Raw genomic sequence first — 18,908 nt, 5'->3', positions numbered from 1 at the left:
CCGGTTTTGGTGGCTTCCACCCTGCATACACACATAAGCCGCAGAAATGAAGTCTTTCTGCGTGACACATTTTTTCTACTCTGCAATCTTGTGGTGTGGTGAAAATGTCATTAGGATGTAAGCCCCAAAAGGTAGACCGGCATGAACATACAGGCAACCTTGGGCAGGGCACCTAGATGGTAGGGGCACCTCTGCCAGGATGTCTGTTGGATTAGTAAGGCGGTATACACGAGGAGGCTCCAAAAGCAGAGTTAGCCACAATGGACTAAATGACCTGACTAAACTTTAATTGATCTTAATGGTGTAAAACCAAATAAACACACTGGACAAGTAAAGCAAAAACAAAACCTTATAGCAAGGGTATTTAACCCTCTCAATGCTGACCCAGTGAGTTTGTCAAGTTCTGTGAATAATAGACTTCAACCAACTTAGAATTATAAGAGGCAAATGAGCCCAATTTCCGAGTTGCTGAGATCCTTGCATACTGTTAAGGGATTTCTGCCAAAGCAATAATTGGGCATTCAGTACTGTTCTGGGATCTCCACCAACTTAAATTAGAAACATGTGTCTGTAATTTTACACTTTAGATACCTCTTTCTACAGTCCCTTTGGTCTAACTGCTGGTAAAGTGGTTTGGCTGCTCTCAAAGCAAACCCTTGTGGTTTCATTACGTGATATGGTCCTTACATGCATTTTGGCTCATACCCTTTATTATCTTTTAGTCAACCACTGAATTGTGCCACACAGATTTTTCTGACTACAATCAGATTTTATGACTTAAAGGGTATGTAATTTAATGTATGTATATATATATATATATATATATATATATATATAGAGAGAGAGAGAGAGAGAGAGAGAGAGAGAGAGAGAGAGAAAGAGAGAGAGAGATAAATATATATATATATATAGATAGATAGATAGTTTAATAAGCTTCTCATAACTGTTATGTCAGTTTATCTTAATAAAAAGCAAGGTGCCCCTCCCCCGTAGGTGCTGGCATGTGCCCTGCTCTCCCTGTCATGACAGCAGTGCTATTGTGACATCATCAGAGCATAATAACCTCGCACTGGGCGTGGAGCTTCAGTACTAGAGGAGACAGCAAGCTACTTGTAGTGACTGAACCTCCAGTAGTGCAAAAGATTAGTAAAGAGACTGACTTTTATTTCTTCATTTTGACCCATTTCTTCTCCTGCTTTTGTGATCGCTGAGTGAGGCAAGTCAGGGCAGATATTGTTGCAAAAAAACAACTGACAAGATGGGGACAACACTAGGTCCCTGGGAATGGATGTGTACCTGCTGCAAAACCACATGTGGCCTATGCCGGAGTACCTGCCCCTGCGCCTGTTCCTGCAACTGTCCTTGCTCCTGCAAGTGCCCCTGCAAGCGCAAGTGCCCCTGCGACTGCCCCTGCGACTGCCCGCGGGACTGCGACTGCCCCCGCGACTGCCCCTGTGACTGCTCCCGCAATTGCTTGTCAAACCTGTGCCCTGAAGAAGTGAAGGTCGAGGAAGTGAGCGCCGAGGATTACATTGACGAGGACAAAAAGGAGGTGAGAGCCCAACTCCGAGAGGACAATGCGGTGAAATCTTCTCTGAGGAGCTGTGGCGCCTTCACCTTTGGGTTGATTCTCACCGCCATGTATGCGGCCATCGTCCTCTTTGTGAAGAACTATAACCTGAAGTACTGCATCGTGTCCTCAGTGGTCATCTGCATCCTCCTCACCCTCGGCATGGCCTTCTTCATGAAGATGCGGGTCACAGTGTTCCTTATGCTGCCCCAGCTCTTCTCAATTGAGGGGAAGACCATCGTGCTCCTGGTCGCCTTCTCGCTGGCCTTACAGGGACCTGCAGCCAACACCTTGGAGAATTTCCGGCGCTCATCTGAGTCCGTGTCCTGCGGCGTGGAACTGGCCATGAACCAGACCAAGGAGCTCCTGGAAAAAGTTAAAAGGCCGTTAGTGAGTGCGCTGGATATTCTGAAGAACATCGGCCAGAGGCTGAAAGGGGTGGCCGATCGGGCCAGAAAGTTCTTCAAGACGGTGACAGACGGAGTGAAGCACATTGGACGCGTGCTGCGGAATGTGTGGCGTTTTATCGCCAATATCGGGGAGGTCTGTAACGAGGAACTGGAAGTTCCCTATCTAAAGTGCAGGAAAATATTTGACACGGCGCGGAATCAGTGCTTCCAGGTGATGTCATTCTTGTCATTCCTGTGCTACATTGTGGACGCCTTCAAACCGCTGTGTGGACTGGCTAAAACCGTTACAATCCTATGCCTCCTGCCAAAGTATCTCCAGAAATATGTCCGAAAGCATGTGAAAAACCCCATCATCAACATGCTCCGCAACATCAAGGACAAGTTTGAGTTTAACGTGACGGTTATTCACGACTTCGACATAAACCTGAACTCCAGCAAGAGCATCAAGCAGGTGGCAGTCGGCATAATGAGCGAAGTGCAGAGCACACTGAACCCCTATCTGGATGTGCTCAGCATGTTCAGCTATTCAATGACATTTGTTTGCCTCTTCATCTACATCATGGCCGCTCGGTACCAGCGCAAGTACCTCTATGAAGATAACCACGACAATATCTACATAACACGGTCCTTCATAGAGCTGGACGTGATGAGAGCCAAGCAAGGGCGCAGAACCCTCCTGCCCCTTTCCGCCAGAGAGGCCTACAACTTCATCCTGCCAGGTTCGCTTTACCTGACCAAACGTGAGAGGAAGGGATATTCTTTTGACATCATCAACGTCTTCCGAAATGTTCTGGTGGTCGCATTCATGATGGTGATGGACTTCATCATCTACTGGGTGCTGGACATGGTGTATTACCTGCTGCAAGCGGACGTGGTTGCCAGAGCTCCGGTGACGTTCTCTGTGCTGATCAACGGCTCCGGTTATGCCAGCGAAATCTTCTCCAATGTGGTGTCTGCGTTTGACATCCTTCAGAGAGGGAACTTGACAGTTTTGTCAAAGAAATGCCTAGTGGCTCCGTCCGCCCCAGACTTTAAAGGATACATACTCATAGGCTCAATGTATGGCCTGTGCTTCCTCATTGCGATATTTGGCGTCTACATACGGAGGCTGCAGCCTATATCTGTGCCTATTATTACCCATCCCGGGAGCAGGAGCGCATCTGTTTTCTTTACAACAACTTGATAACCAAACGCACAAACATTGAGGACTCCTTGATCAGGAGCGTGAGGATGAATGCAGAGGACGGGGGGCACTCTAGCTTCCTGCAGGTCCTAGCGGCAAAACTCCCCGGGTGCCGCTGGTTTGCCCAGCTGTTGGGCACCAATGAGCAGTACTGCATGGCATGTGCCAAGATAATCACTGGCAGCGAGGGGCAGGACTGCCTGGCCTGCATCACCCCAGGCTGTAAAGGGATGTACTGCAGGGGCTGCTTTGAGATCCTTGATAACATCTGCACAATTTGTATGGCTCCACTGGCATACTCTGAGGCTATCGAAGAGGAGGTCGACTCCAGTGACGAAGAACAGGTCCACCTCTGGATCGATGCCATGAAAACCATGAAGGCTGAAGAGAAAGGAAAGAGGAAGAAGCTGAAAGAGTTTGTGAAGGATCGCCTCAAACAGGTTCTCCGTAGCCAGGGTAGCAGAGCAGCGTTAGGCGAGAAGCTCCTGGAGAAGTATAAGGAGGAGGTCCGTGGCAGGGAGGAAGATGAGAGCTCAGGAATCAGTGAGGTTGAATCCAGTGAGGACTCTGAAGATACAGATTTTGAATATCAGAACTCAACAGAGGTCACCGACTCTTCAGATTCTGAGGACCACACGGCCCCCCCATTCACAAAGTGGACAGAAGCACGAAGGAAGAGGGATCTGGTCACCCCCGCGCGGCAGAAGCCACCCAATAGGAGAGGGCGGCGGGCGGTGAAGAATGGAGGTGGAAACTAGAATGGAATTCAGAACTATACCCACCCCTTCTTCTACCTAAATTTCCTTTGTAATCCCTTCACCACCAAGTGAATCGGCTTGCATCCTGTTCCTGCTGCATGCAAGTCTGAGTGAACTTCAAGGCTTTTTTATATGGGCACATGGGAAAGAAGACACCGACACATCAAAGAAGCTGGACACTTTCTCTGGAGCTCTCAGTGAAGAAAACGCACAGCGTAGAGGGTTAAGATCAGAATTATGACCTTCAACGAATCCAGAAACTTTTAAGTGATCCAGATTTTGAACGTGGCAACCACCAAAAGTGTCGGCGTCCTTTTAGACAGTTTAGACCACTGTTTTTTGCGCCTTTCACTCTTAAATAAATTTTGACTTTGGCTTTGGGAAAACAAATAGCAGGTTTCTTTTAAGACATTTTAAATGTTCTTTTTTTTTTTTTTTTTTTAAGAAAACTAACAAAAAAGGATTAATATTTCAGGTCTACTGTACGTATTCCTTTCAATATTTAATGTCCCCAGATGTCAGTCATTACTGCAAACTGAATGCCCAATCCATTCTTACGACAAGAAGCTAGCACTTTAGGTCAGTATTGCTGACAGTAGATCGTCTATACCTACTGAATATAGAACTAGACTAATGCATCATTTTCAAAGCCATTCGCATCTGGGAGGTATTTAGTTTTGCTGGCTTTAATCGCCAAATTCACAGGTTTCAGCATCTCTTTAAATTTTAATGCTACCGAAAAATATATAATGGGAAAACTAAAACGAAAATTACCCGAATGGTCAATTCCCGCATTCAGATTCAATGGTCATGTTGTAGTATAAGCTGCATAGCATAGTCCCAGATGTTTATGAGTACTAATGTGTACTGCTTCTATTTAAATTGTAGTAGATATGAACATAGGGATAAAAAAAAAAGATGGGGTGCAAGTCACATTTTACCACTCAGTAAATTAAGCCAAACAAGCGTATAGCTCATTCCCCATTATTATTATTATTATTATTATTATTATTATCTTTTACTTATATAGCGCCAACAGTTTACGCAGCGCTTAATACAGTACATGAATTCAAGGGAAATGACAAGACAAGAATTGACAGAGAGAGCCCTGCTCGCAAGCTTACAATCTTGAGGGAATGGGGTGACAAACATAAGGCACAGAGAAAGGGTGAGAGGTAGTGTGGTGGTTGTATCAATGACAAGGAAGTTCTAGCAGCTAAGATGGTATGCTTCTCTGAAGAAGTGGGTTTTGAGATGTTTCTTGAATGTCGGGAGGGAGGGTGAATGCTGAAGGTTCCTTGGGAGTAGATTCCAGAGATATATGGCAGCTCGAGTGAAATCTTGTAGACGGGAAAAGGAAGAGGTGATAAGTAAGGAGGAGAGCCTTAGCCCATGGGAAGAACGTAGGGATCGAGTAGGAGAGTATTTGCTAATGAGGTCAGAAATGTATGGAGGGACCGTATTATGGATGGCCTTATATGTCAGTACCAGGATTTTAAATTTAATTCTAAAGGCAATTGGGAGCCAGTGGAGGGTTTCACAGAGTGGGGAAGCAGAAGAGGAGCGTCGTGCAAGGAAGATAACCTAGCAGCGACAGTTGAATGCCAACCAGAAGAGTGTTGCAGTAGCCAAGACGGGAAATGATAAGTGAATGAACCAGAGTTTTTGTGGATTCTTGGGTGAGGAATGGGCGGACACGAGAGATGTTTTTTAGGTGCAAGCGTCAGGATCTGGCGAGGGACCGAATGTGAGGGATGTAAGTTTGTTTTAGTAGGGGTTAGCACTGGAGAAAAGGATAAAAGGTGGTGGTCAGACAGAGGGAAGGGGTAGATGGAGAAATCTGAAAGGGAGCATGATCTGGAGAAAACCAGATCAAGTGAGTGTCCCTCAGTGTGCGTCTATTGAGAGACACCAGAGGAGGATGTCGGGGAGAGGAGTTTGGAGCTAGCAGAGTTGTTAGATATATCTAAAGGAATGTTAAAGTCACCCAGAATAAGGCAGGGGATATTAGGAAAGAGGAAGAAAGGGAGCCAGGCAGTCAAATAACTGTGAGGTAGGGCCTGGAGGGCGATATATGACAGCAATTTGAAGAGAGAGTGGAGAGAAAAGATGGATTGTGTGAACTTCAAAGGAACAGAATGAGAGGGAGGGAGGGCTTGGTATATGCTGGAAGGTGCAGTCAGGTGAGAGAAGGATGCCTACACCACCACCCTTTCTGCCATCAGGCCTAGGAGTGTGTCATCCTGTTATCTATGAAATCAAAGAGTATTTTGTGGGGGGAAAAAATCTGAGCTTTTGGCATACAAAGAGGAATTAATCCAGCCCCAAAATACCTTACCAACGATTAATGCATATTAAAGTACATAGGACCTACTTGAATATTTTGGGGTTTTGTTTACGTGAAAGAAAAGGAATAAACACCTGCTGGAGACACTGCGGCTCCAGAGCTGTTCAATGGAACGCATCTCCAGCAAGGCAAAAAGCTCAGGGCGGGGAAACAGCGCAAACGAATTCTGATTAATCGCTCTATGCTTTTGCATAAAAAACAGGAAAATAATAGGCGACCCTCGGCTATCACAAACATCAAAAGACATATCGTGGCTAGAGTTTAACTTTAACCAATCTAGACCTTAGTTGGTTTTTCTCCACACTGTCCATCTCTCATTGTAGTGTAAAATAATTTAACCAACAAACTTTAAACAGAGTTTAAACACAGGTTTACTTTGAATCTACTTAAAATACATTCTGGGAACCTTTTATACCTTTCACTTTCCCCAAGTCCTACGTTTTGCAGTTCCATACACTAAAACATATGCCACGATGTTTCAAGATTACAGATTTAAGACATTAATATATGCGTCAAAAAACTTCAAGGGGCAGGGAAATGACTAGATAATGCTGCCTGTTCCACAGTGAGACAGATCTCAGCTTCCCTGAAGTAAACTAAATCACTAAAAAATTGCACTAATAAAACAATGTATCTCATTAGTTTATGAAACTGTTAGTATACGGTCAGCTGAGGAGAGTTCAAATATTCCAATATACTGATATGAATTTTGAAACAGCTGCCTCAGCGAAAAAGCTGCATGGGTAAATCAATGTCAGGTTTGAACAGTATCAATGTATCTATTACTTATACAGCTAAGCCTTTCTCCTAGCCGGTTTTGGTGGCTTCCACCCTGCATACACACATAAGCCGCAGAAATGAAGTCTTTCTGCGTGACACATTTTTTCTACTCTGCAATCTTGTGGTGTGGTGAAAATGTCATTAGGATGTAAGCCCCAAAAGGTAGACCGGCATGAACATACAGGCAACCTTGGGCAGGGCACCTAGATGGTAGGGGCACCTCTGCCAGGATGTCTGTTGGATTAGTAAGGCGGTATACACGAGGAGGCTCCAAAAGCAGAGTTAGCCACAATGGACTAAATGACCTGACTAAACTTTAATTGATCTTAATGGTGTAAAACCAAATAAACACACTGGACAAGTAAAGCAAAAACAAAACCTTATAGCAAGGGTATTTAACCCTCTCAATGCTGACCCAGTGAGTTTGTCAAGTTCTGTGAATAATAGACTTCAACCAACTTAGAATTATAAGAGGCAAATGAGCCCAATTTCCGAGTTGCTGAGATCCTTGCATACTGTTAAGGGATTTCTGCCAAAGCAATAACTGGGCATTCAGTACTGTTCTGGGATCTCCACCAACTTAAATTAGAAACATGTGTCTGTAATTTTACACTTTAGATACCTCTTTCTACAGTCCCTTTGGTCTAACTGCTGGTAAAGTGGTTTGGCTGCTCTCAAAGCAAACCCTTGTGGTTTCATTACGTGATATGGTCCTTACATGCATTTTGGCTCATACCCTTTATTATCTTTTAGTCAACCACTGAATTGTGCCACACAGATTTTTCTGACTACAATCAGATTTTATGACTTAAAGGGTATGTAATTTAATGTATATATATATATATATATATAGAGAGAGAGAGAGAGAGAGAGAGAGAAAGAGAGAGATAGATAAATATATATATATATATATATATAGATAGATAGATAGATAGATAGTTTAATAAGCTTCTCATAACTGTTATGTCAGTTTATCTTAATAAAAAGCAAGGTGCCCCTCCCCCGTAGGTGCTGGCATGTGCCCTGCTCTCCCTGTCATGACAGCAGTGCTATTGTGACATCATCAGAGCATAATAACCTCGCACTGGGCGTGGAGCTTCAGTACTAGAGGAGACAGCAAGCTACTTGTAGTGACTGAACCTCCAGTAGTGCAAAAGATTAGTTAAGAGACTGACTTTTATTTCTTCATTTTGACCCATTTCTTCTCCTGCTTTTGTGATCGCTGAGTGAGGCAAGTCAGGGCAGATATTGTTGCAAAAAAACAACTGACAAGATGGGGACAACACTAGGTCCCTGGGAATGGATGTGTACCTGCTGCAAAACCACATGTGGCCTATGCCGGAGTACCTGCCCCTGCGCCTGTTCCTGCAACTGTCCTTGCTCCTGCAAGTGCCCCTGCAAGCGCAAGTGCCCCTGCGACTGCCCCTGCGACTGCGACTGCCCCCGCGACTGCCCCTGTGACTGCTCCCGCAATTGCTTGTCAAACCTGTGCCCTGAAGAAGCGAAGGTCGAGGAAGTGAGCGCCGAGGATTACATTGACGAGGACAAAAAGGAGGTGAGAGCCCAACTCCGAGAGGACAATGCGGTGAAATCTTCTCTGAGGAGCTGTGGCGCCTTCACCTTTGGGTTGATTCTCACCGCCATGTATGCAGCCATCGTCCTCTTTGTGAAGAACTATAACCTGAAGTACTGCATCGTGTCCTCAGTGGTCATCTGCATCCTCCTCACCCTCGGCATGGCCTTCTTCATGAAGATGCGGGTCACAGTGTTCCTTATGCTGCCCCAGCTCTTCTCAATTGAGGGGAAGACCATCGTGCTCCTGGTCGCCTTCTCGCTGGCCTTACAGGGACCTGCAGCCAACACCTTGGAGAATTTCCGGCGCTCATCTGAGTCCGTGTCCTGCGGCGTGGAACTGGCCATGAACCAGACCAAGGAGCTCCTGGAAAAAGTTAAAAGGCCGTTAGTGAGTGCGCTGGATATTCTGAAGAACATCGGCCAGAGGCTGAAAGGGGTGGCCGATCGGGCCAGAAAGTTCTTCAAGACGGTGACAGACGGAGTGAAGCACATTGGACGCGTGCTGCGGAATGTGTGGCGTTTTATCGCCAATATCGGGGAGGTCTGTAACGAGGAACTGGAAGTTCCCTATCTAAAGTGCAGGAAAATATTTGACACGGCGCGGAATCAGTGCTTCCAGGTGATGTCATTCTTGTCATTCCTGTGCTACATTGTGGACGCCTTCAAACCGCTGTGTGGACTGGCTAAAACCGTTACAATCCTATGCCTCCTGCCAAAGTATCTCCAGAAATATGTCCGAAAGCATGTGAAAAACCCCATCATCAACATGCTCCGCAACATCAAGGACAAGTTTGAGTTTAACGTGACGGTTATTCACGACTTCGACATAAACCTGAACTCCAGCAAGAGCATCAAGCAGGTGGCAGTCGGCATAATGAGCGAAGTGCAGAGCACACTGAACCCCTATCTGGATGTGCTCAGCATGTTCAGCTATTCAATGACATTTGTTTGCCTCTTCATCTACATCATGGCCGCTCGGTACCAGCGCAAGTACCTCTATGAAGATAACCACGACAATATCTACATAACACGGTCCTTCATAGAGCTGGACGTGATGAGAGCCAAGCAAGGGCGCAGAACCCTCCTGCCCCTTTCCGCCAGAGAGGCCTACAACTTCATCCTGCCAGGTTCGCTTTACCTGACCAAACGTGAGAGGAAGGGATATTCTTTTGACATCATCAACGTCTTCCGAAATGTTCTGGTGGTCGCATTCATGATGGTGATGGACTTCATCATCTACTGGGTGCTGGACATGGTGTATTACCTGCTGCAAGCGGACGTGGTTGCCAGAGCTCCGGTGACGTTCTCTGTGCTGATCAACGGCTCCGGTTATGCCAGCGAAATCTTCTCCAATGTGGTGTCTGCGTTTGACATCCTTCAGAGAGGGAACTTGACAGTTTTGTCAAAGAAATGCCTAGTGGCTCCGTCCGCCCCAGACTTTAAAGGATACATACTCATAGGCTCAATGTATGGCCTGTGCTTCCTCATTGCGATATTTGGCGTCTACATACGGAGGCTGCAGCGCGTAATCTGTGCCTATTATTACCCATCCCGGGAGCAGGAGCGCATCTGTTTTCTTTACAACAACTTGATAACCAAACGCACAAACATTGAGGACTCCTTGATCAGGAGCGTGAGGATGAATGCAGAGGACGGGGGGCACTCTAGCTTCCTGCAGGTCCTAGCGGCAAAACTCCCCGGGTGCCGCTGGTTTGCCCAGCTGTTGGGCACCAATGAGCAGTACTGCATGGCATGTGCCAAGATAATCACTGGCAGCGAGGGGCAGGACTGCCTGGCCTGCATCACCCCAGGCTGTAAAGGGATGTACTGCAGGGGCTGCTTTGAGATCCTTGATAACATCTGCACAATTTGTATGGCTCCACTGGCATACTCTGAGGCTATCGAAGAGGAGGTCGACTCCAGTGACGAAGAACAGGTCCACCTCTGGATCGATGCCATGAAAACCATGAAGGCTGAAGAGAAAGGAAAGAGGAAGAAGCTGAAAGAGTTTGTGAAGGATCGCCTCAAACAGGTTCTCCGTAGCCAGGGTAGCGGAGCAGCGTTAGGCGAGAAGCTCCTGGAGAAGTATAAGGAGGAGGTCCGTGGCAGGGAGGAAGATGAGAGCTCAGGAATCAGTGAGGTTGAATCCAGTGAGGACTCTGAAGATACAGATTTTGAATATCAGAACTCAACAGAGGTCACCGACTCTTCAGATTCTGAGGACCACACGGCCCCCCCATTCACAAAGTGGACAGAAGCACGAAGGAAGAGGGATCTGGTCACCCCCGCGCGGCAGAAGCCACCCAATAGGAGAGGGCGGCGGGCGGTGAAGAATGGAGGTGGAAACTAGAATGGAATTCAGAACTATACCCACCCCTTCTTCTACCTAAATTTCCTTTGTAATCCCTTCACCACCAAGTGAATCGGCTTGCATCCTGTTCCTGCTGCATGCAAGTCTGAGTGAACTTCAAGGCTTTTTTATATGGGCACATGGGAAAGAAGACACCGACACATCAAAGAAGCTGGACACTTTCTCTGGAGCTCTCAGTGAAGAAAACGCACAGCGTAGAGGGTTAAGATCAGAATTATGACCTTCAACGAATCCAGAAACTTTTAAGTGATCCAGATTTTGAACGTGGCAACCACCAAAAGTGTCGGCGTCCTTTTAGACAGTTTAGACCACTGTTTTTTGCGCCTTTCACTCTTAAATAAATTTTGACTTTGGCTTTGGGAAAACAAATAGCAGGTTTCTTTTAAGACATTTTAAATGTTCTTTTTTTTTTTTTTTTTTTAAGAAAACTAACAAAAAAGGATTAATATTTCAGGTCTACTGTACGTATTCCTTTCAATATTTAATGTCCCCAGATGTCAGTCATTACTGCAAACTGAATGCCCAATCCATTCTTACGACAAGAAGCTAGCACTTTAGGTCAGTATTGCTGACAGTAGATCGTCTATACCTACTGAATATAGAACTAGACTGATGCATCATTTTCAAAGCCATTCGCATCTGGGAGGTATTTAGTTTTGCTGGCTTTAATCGCCAAATTCACAGGTTTCAGCATCTCTTTAAATTTTAATGCTACCGAAAAATATATAATGGGAAAACTAAAACGAAAATTACCCGAATGGTCAATTCCCGCATTCAGATTCAATGGTCATGTTGTAGTATAAGCTGCATAGCATAGTCCCAGATGTTTATGAGTACTAATGTGTACTGCTTCTATTTAAATTGTAGTAGATATGAACATAGGGATAAAAAAAAAAGATGGGGTGCAAGTCACATTTTACCACTCAGTAAATTAAGCCAAACAAGCGTATAGCTCATTCCCCATTATTATTATTATTATTATTATTATTATCTTTTATTTATATAGCGCCAACAGTTTACGCAGCGCTTAATACAGTACATGAATTCAAGGGAAATGACAAGACAAGAATTGACAGAGAGAGCCCTGCTCGCAAGCTTACAATCTTGAGGGAATGGGGTGACAAACATAAGGCACAGAGAAAGGGTGAGAGGTAGTGTGGTGGTTGTATCAATGACAAGGAAGTTCTAGCAGCTAAGATGGTATGCTTCTCTGAAGAAGTGGGTTTTGAGATGTTTCTTGAATGTCGGGAGGGAGGGTGAATGCTGAAGGTTCCTTGGGAGTAGATTCCAGAGATATATGGCAGCTCGAGTGAAATCTTGTAGACGGGAAAAGGAAGAGGTGATAAGTAAGGAGGAGAGCCTTAGCCCATGGGAAGAACGTAGGGATCGAGTAGGAGAGTATTTGCTAATGAGGTCAGAAATGTATGGAGGAACCGTATTATGGATGGCCTTATATGTCAGTACCAGGATTTTAAATTTAATTCTAAAGGCAATTGGGAGCCAGTGGAGGGTTTCACAGAGTGGGGAAGCAGAAGAGGAGCGTCGTGCAAGGAAGATAAGCCTAGCAGCGACAGTTGAATGCCAACCAGAAGAGTGTTGCAGTAGCCAAGACGGGAAATGATAAGTGAACGAACCAGAGTTTTTGTGGATTCTTGGGTGAGGAATGGGCGGACACGAGAGATGTTTTTTAGGTGCAAGCGTCAGGATCTGGCGAGGGACTGAATGTGAGGGATGTAAGTTTGTTTTATTAGGGGTTAGCACTGGAGAAAAGGATAAAAGGTTGTGGTCAGACAGAGGGAAGGGGTAGATGGAGAAATCTGAAAGGGAGCATGATCTGGAGAAAACCAGATCAAGTGAGTGTCCCTCAGTGTGCGTCTATTGAGAGAGACCAGAGGAGGATGTCGGGGAGAGGAGTTTGGAGCTAGCAGAGTTGTTAGATATATCTAAAGGAATGTTAAAGTCACCCAGAATAAGGCAGGGGATATTAGGAAAGAGGAAGAAAGGGAGCCAGGCAGTCAAATAACTGTGAGGTAGGGCCTGGAGGGCGATATATGACAGCAATTTGAAGAGAGAGTGGAGAGAAAAGATGGATTGTGTGAACTTCAAAGGAACAGAATGAGAGGGAGGGAGGGCTTGGTATATGCTGGAAGGTGCAGTCAGGTGAGAGAAGGATGCCTACAGCACCACCCTTTCTGCCATCAGGCCTAGGAGTGTGGCATCCTGTTATCTATGAAATCAAAGAGTATTTTGTGGGGGGGAAAAATCTGGGCTTTTGGCATACAAAGAGGAATTAATCCAGCCCCAAAATGCCTTACCAACGATTAATGCATATTAAAGTACATAGGACCTACTTGAATATTTTGGGGTTTTGTTTACGTGAAAGAAAAGGAATAAACACCTGCTGGAGACACTGCGGCTCCAGAGCTGTTCAATGGAACGCATCTCCAGCAAGGCAAAAAGCTCAGGGCGGGGAAACAGCGCAAACGAATTCTGATTAATCGCTCTATGCTTTTGCATAAAAAACAGGAAAATAATAGGCGACCCTCGGCTATCACAAACATCAAAAGACATATCGTGGCTAGAGTTTAACTTTAACCAATCTAGACCTTAGTTGGTTTTTCTCCACACTGTCCATCTCTCATTGCAGTGTAAAATAATTTAACCAACAAACTTTAAACAGAGTTTAAACACAGGTTTACTTTGAATCTACTTAAAATACATTCTGGGAACCTTTTATACCTTTCACTTTCCCCAAGTCCTACGTTTTGCAGTTCCATACACTAAAACATATGCCACGATGTTTCAAGATTACAGATTTAAGACATTAATATATGCGTCAAAAAACTTCAAGGGGCAGGGAAATGACTAGATAATGCTGCCTGTTCCACAGTGAGACAGATCTCAGCTTCCCTGAAGTAAACTAAATCACTAAAAAATTGCACTAATAAAACAATGTATCTCATTAGTTTATGAAACTGTTAGTATACGGTCAGCTGAGGAGAGTTCAAATATTCCAATATACTGATATGAATTTTGAAACAGCTGCCTCAGCGAAAAAGCTGCATGGGTAAATCAATGTCAGGTTTGAACAGTATCAATGTATCTATTACTTATACAGCTAAGCCATTCTCCTAGCAGGTTTTGGTGGCTTCCACCCTGCATACACACATAAGCCGCAGAAATGAAGTCTTTCTGCGTGACACATTTTTTCTACTCTGCAATCTTGTGGTGTGGTGAAAATGTCATTAGGATGTAAGCCCCAAAAGGTAGACCGGCATGAACATACAGGCAACCTTGGGCAGGGCACCTAGATGGTAGGGGCACCTCTGCCAGGATGTCTGTTGGATTAGTAAGGCGGTATACACGAGGAGGCTCCAAAAGCAGAGTTAGCCACAATGGACTAAATGACCTGACTAAACTTTAATTGATCTTAATGGTGTAAAACCAAATAAACACACTGGACAAGTAAAGCAAAAACAAAACATTATACCAAGGGTATTTAACCCTCTCAATGCTGACCCAGTGAGTTTGTCAAGTTCTGTGAATAATAGACTTCAACCAACTTAGAATTATAAGAGGCAAATGAGCCCAATTTCCGAGTTGCTGAGATCCTTGCATACTGTTAAGGGATTTCTGCCAAAGCAATAATTGGGCATTCAGTACTGTTCTGGGATCTCCACCAACTTAAATTAGAAACATGTGTCTGTAATTTTACACTTTAGATACCTCTTTCTACAGTCCCTTTGGTCTAACTGCTGGTAAAGTGGTTTGGCTGCTCTCAAAGCAAACCCTTGTGGTTTCATTACGTGATATGGTCCTTACATGCATTTTGGCTCATACCCTTTATTATCTTTTAGTCAACCACTGAATTGTGCCACACAGATTTTTCTGACTACAACCAGATTTTATGACTTAAAGGGTATGTAATTTAATGTATATATATAGAGAGAGAGAGAGAGAGAGAGAGAGAGAGAGAGAGAGAGAGAGAGAGAGAGAAAGAGAGAGATAAATATATATATAGATAGATAGATAGATAGATAGTTTAATAAGCTTCTCATAACTGTTATGTCAGTTTATCTTAATAAAAAGCAAGGTGCCCCTCCCCCGTAGGTGCTGGCATGTGCCCTGCTCTCCCTGTCATGACAGCAGTGCTATTGTGACATCATCAGAGCATAATAACCTCGCACTGGGCGTGGAGCTTCAGTACTAGAGGAGACAGCAAGCTACTTGTAGTGACTGAACCTCCAGTAGTGCAAAAGATTAGTAAAGAGACTGACTTTTATTTCTTCATTTTGACCCATTTCTCCTCCTGCTTTTGTGATCGCTGAGTGAGGCAAGTCAGGGCAGATATTGTTGCAAAAAAACAACTGACAAGATGGGGACAACACTAGGTCCCTGGGAATGGATGTGTACCTGCTGCAAAACCACATGTGGCCTATGCCGGAGTACCTGCCCCTGCGCCTGTTCCTGCAACTGTCCTTGCTCCTGCAAGTGCCCCTGCAAGCCCAAGTGCCCCTGCGACTGCCCCTGCGACTGCCCGCGGGACTGCGACTGCCCCCGCGACTGCCCCTGTGACTGCTCCCGCAATTGCTTGTCAAACCTGTGCCCTGAAGAAGTGAAGGTCGAGGAAGTGAGCGCCGAGGATTACATTGACGAGGACAAAAAGGAGGTGAGAGCCCAACTCCGAGAGGACAATGCGGTGAAATCTTCTCTGAGGAGCTGTGGCGCCTTCACCTTTGGGTTGATTCTCACCGCCATGTATGCGGCCATCGTCCTCTTTGTGAAGAACTATAACCTGAAGTACTGCATCGTGTCCTCAGTGGTCATCTGCATCCTCCTCACCCTCGGCATGGCCTTCTTCATGAAGATGCGGGTCACAGTGTTCCTTATGCTGCCCCAGCTCTTCTCAATTGAGGGGAAGACCATCGTGCTCCTGGTCGCCTTCTCGCTGGCCTTACAGGGACCTGCAGCCAACACCTTGGAGAATTTCCGGCGCTCATCTGAGTCCGTGTCCTGCGGCGTGGAACTGGCCATGAACCAGACCAAGGAGCTCCTGGAAAAAGTTAAAAGGCCGTTAGTGAGTGCGCTGGATATTCTGAAGAACATCGGCCAGAGGCTGAAAGGGGTGGCCGATCGGGCCAGAAACTTCTTCAAGTCGGTGACAGACGGAGTGAAGCACATTGGACGCGTGCTGCGGAATGTGTGGCGTTTTATCGCCAATATCGGGGAGGTCTGTAACGAGGAACTGGAAGTTCCCTATCTAAAGTGCAGGAAAATATTTGACACGGCGCGGAATCAGTGCTTCCAGGTGATGTCATTCTTGTCATTCCTGTGCTACATTGTGGACGCCTTCAAACCGCTGTGTGGACTGGCTAAAACCGTTACAATCCTATGCCTCCTGCCAAAGTATCTCCAGAAATATGTCCGAAAGCATGTGAAAAACCCCATCATCAACATGCTCCGCAACATCAAGGACAAGTTTGAGTTTAACGTGACGGTTATTCACGACTTCGACATAAACCTGAACTCCAGCAAGAGCATCAAGCAGGTGGCAGTCGGCATAATGAGCGAAGTGCAGAGCACACTGAACCCCTATCTGGATGTGCTCAGCATGTTCAGCTATTCAATGACATTTGTTTGCCTCTTCATCTACATCATGGCCGCTCGGTACCAGCGCAAGTACCTCTATGAAGATAACCACGACAATATCTACATAACACGGTCCTTCATAGAGCTGGACGTGATGAGAGCCAAGCAAGGGCGCAGAACCCTCCTGCCCCTTTCCGCCAGAGAGGCCTACAACTTCATCCTGCCAGGTTCGCTTTACCTGACCAAACGTGAGAGGAAGGGATATTCTTTTGACATCATCAACGTCTTCCGAAATGTTCTGGTGGTCGCATTCATGATGGTGATGGACTTCATCATCTACTGGGTGCTGGACATGGTGTATTACCTGCTGCAAGCGGACGTGGTTGCCAGAGCTCCGGTGACGTTCTCTGTGCTGATCAACGGCTCCGGTTATGCCAGCGAAATCTTCTCCAATGTGGTGTCTGCGTTTGACATCCTTCAGAGAGGGAACTTGACAGTTTTGTCAAAGAAATGCCTAGTGGCTCCGTCCGCCCCAGACTTTAAAGGATACATACTCATAGGCTCAATGTATGGCCTGTGCTTCCTCATTGCGATATTTGGCGTCTACATACGGAGGCTGCAGCGCGTAATCTGTGCCTATTATTACCCATCCCGGGAGCAGGAGCGCATCTGTTTTCTTTACAACAACTTGATAACCAAACGCACAAACATTGAGGACTCCTTGATCAGGAGCGTGAGGATGAATGCAGAGGACGGGGGGCACTCTAGCTTCCTGCAGGTCCTAGCGGCAAAACTCCCCGGGTGCCGCTGGTTTGCCCAGCTGTTGGGCACCAATGAGCAGTACTGCATGGCATGTGCCAAGATAATCACTGGCAGCGAGGGGCAGGACTGCCTGGCCTGCATCACCCCAGGCTGTAAAGGGATGTACTGCAGGGGCTGCTTTGAGATCCTTGATAACATCTGCACAATTTGTATGGCTCCACTGGCATACTCTGAGGCTATCGAAGAGGAGGTCGACTCCAGTGACGAAGAACAGGTCCACCTCTGGATCGATGCCATGAAAACCATGAAGGCTGAAGAGAAAGGAAAGAGGAAGAAGCTGAAAGAGTTTGTGAAGGATCGCCTCAAACAGGTTCTCCGTAGCCAGGGTAGCAGAGCAGCGTTAGGCGAGAAGCTCCTGGAGAAGTATAAGGAGGAGGTCCGTGGCAGGGAGGAAGATGAGAGCTCAGGAATCAGTGAGGTTGAATCCAGTGAGGACTCTGAAGATACAGATTTTGAATATCAGAACTCAACAGAGGTCACCGACTCTTCAGATTCTGAGGACCACACGGCCCCCCCATTCACAAAGTGGACAGAAGCACGAAGGAAGAGGGATCTGGTCACCCCCGCGCGGCAGAAGCCACCCAATAGGAGAGGGCGGCGGGCGGTGAAGAATGGAGGTGGAAACTAGAATGGAATTCAGAACTATACCCACCCCTTCTTCTACCTAAATTTCCTTTGTAATCCCTTCACCACCAAGTGAATCGGCTTGCATCCTGTTCCTGCTGCATGCAAGTCTGAGTGAACTTCAAGGCTTTTTTATATGGGCACATGGGAAAGAAGACACCGACACATCAAAGAAGCTGGACACTTTCTCTGGAGCTCTCAGTGAAGAAAACGCACAGCGTAGAGGGTTAAGATCAGAATTATGACCTTCAACGAATCCAGAAACTTTTAAGTGATCCAGATTTTGAACGTGGCAACCACCAAAAGTGTCGGCGTCCTTTTAGACAGTTTAGACCACTGTTTTTTGCGCCTTTCACTCTTAAATAAATTTTGACTTTGGCTTTGGGAAAACAAATAGCAGGTTTCTTTTAAGACATTTTAAATGTTCTTTTTTTTTTTTTTTTTAAGAAAACTAACAAAAAAGGATTAATATTTCAGGTCTACTGTACGTATTCCTTTCAATATTTAATGTCCCCAGATGTCAGTCATTACTGCAAACTGAATGCCCAATCCATTCTTACGACAAGAAGCTAGCACTTTAGGTCAGTATTGCTGACAGTAGATCGTCTATACCTACTGAATATAGAACTAGACTGATGCATCATTTTCAAAGCCATTCGCATCTGGGAGGTATTTAGTTTTGCTGGCTTTAATCGCCAAATTCACAGGTTTCAGCATCTCTTTAAATTTTAATGCTACCGAAAAATATATAATGGGAAAACTAAAACGAAAATTACCCGAATGGTCAATTCCCGCATTCAGATTCAATGGTCATGTTGTAGTATAAGCTGCATAGCATAGTCCCAGATGTTTATGAGTACTAATGTGTACTGCTTCTAT

At 45.6% G+C, this 18,908-nt stretch overlaps 3 pseudogenes; all 3 read left to right on the top strand.

Annotated features, from left to right (window-relative positions):
- Positions 1-1,258: 1,258 nt before the first annotated feature.
- On the top strand, positions 1,259-3,163 carry LOC149302419 (DC-STAMP domain-containing protein 2 pseudogene; annotated as a pseudogene).
- Positions 3,164-8,321: 5,158 nt separating this feature from the next.
- LOC149302418 (DC-STAMP domain-containing protein 2 pseudogene) lies at positions 8,322-10,973 on the top strand (annotated as a pseudogene).
- Positions 10,974-15,369: 4,396 nt separating this feature from the next.
- On the top strand, positions 15,370-18,033 carry LOC149302417 (DC-STAMP domain-containing protein 2 pseudogene; annotated as a pseudogene).
- The last annotated feature ends 875 nt before the right edge of the window (positions 18,034-18,908 follow it).

The sequence above is a fragment of the Sceloporus occidentalis genome, unplaced genomic scaffold (assembly GCF_023333645.1).
Source record: "Sceloporus occidentalis isolate IW3139 unplaced genomic scaffold, rSceOcc1.0.p SCAF_19, whole genome shotgun sequence".
NCBI lineage: Eukaryota > Metazoa > Chordata > Lepidosauria > Squamata > Phrynosomatidae > Sceloporus > Sceloporus occidentalis.
The sequence above is the reverse complement of the archived record's forward strand: the minus strand, read 5'-3'. Positions and strand labels throughout refer to the sequence as shown.